Here is a 1,140-nt window from a genome sequence, read left to right as displayed (position 1 = left end):
CCCCCCAGAAAAAAAATCGTATCTGCACCGCTGGTTATGTAGTATGTACCAAGTATCTCCTCAATATACTATAATATTTTTAAATTTTTAATTTAAGTCGCCAAGCTAAGTTCAATAATTTAGCAGACTATTTTAACATAAATGATATCACAGCTTTTAGAGTCGTATTTTTTTAAACTTAGATACATTTTTTCACGGATTTTGCTGAGTATTTTTGTTTGTATATCACTCATTTGTTGTTGATATCTTTTTATTTGTAAGTCATTGTTATGTGACTAGAAATAAGTAATAACGTTATATGTGAATATTACTAAGAAATAGCTTTTTTTTTAATTTTACGTAAATCTATCATAGTAGTTATACAGAAGATGAATTTTGAATTCGAAACCGGTCCTTAAATATAAACCTAATAGTACTCAAGGATACGATATATTTATTTATATATTATACACATTTGTATAAACAATATAAATATATAATAATATATATTGCTAGCTGATCCCACACACTTCATTGCCCGTAAAAAATTACAACTTTAAAAAAAAATGTGATTTTTCAATTCCTTTTGGGTGTAACTCAGTCTCCCTGATAGGCAACACATAGGACAATGTGCGACAGCATATTATCAAGTAGGCAATGTGTGAAAATTTGATTTGATGCATGCTTGCACTTGATCTGACCGATTAGCCAATGGCAACTAAATAATAAATACTAATTTTTACTAATTATTTCTCCTATAACCAATAGCAACCATTTATAAACAAAAATGTCCACCGTAAATCTCAAAATCCCCATTTGAGCAACTCTCTGGGTTTGGAGTAGGAGTGTGAAAAATGGTTTACGACCTATTCTCATACCTACCAAGTATACAAAAAAATGTCATTAAAGTCGATCGAGCTGTTTCAAAATATGGGTATTTTCGTAGCATAAGTACGAAAAATCGGACTTAAAGGTACTTGAACATTTTTGGTTGTAACTTTTAAACTCTATTCAAATGTATTTTTATAATACTATACACTTACTTATTTTTAACCCCCCCCCCCCAACGAAAAAGGGTACGCCACTGCATTAAGGTACAGAACAAATCAAATAATATAAACCGACTGATAAGTAATAACATTAAACGAAAGTTTAATATAT

This window comes from Acyrthosiphon pisum, chromosome A1 (assembly GCF_005508785.2).
Source record: "Acyrthosiphon pisum isolate AL4f chromosome A1, pea_aphid_22Mar2018_4r6ur, whole genome shotgun sequence".
NCBI classification, from domain to species: Eukaryota; Metazoa; Arthropoda; class Insecta; order Hemiptera; family Aphididae; genus Acyrthosiphon; species Acyrthosiphon pisum.
This window is presented reverse-complemented; position numbering follows the sequence as displayed.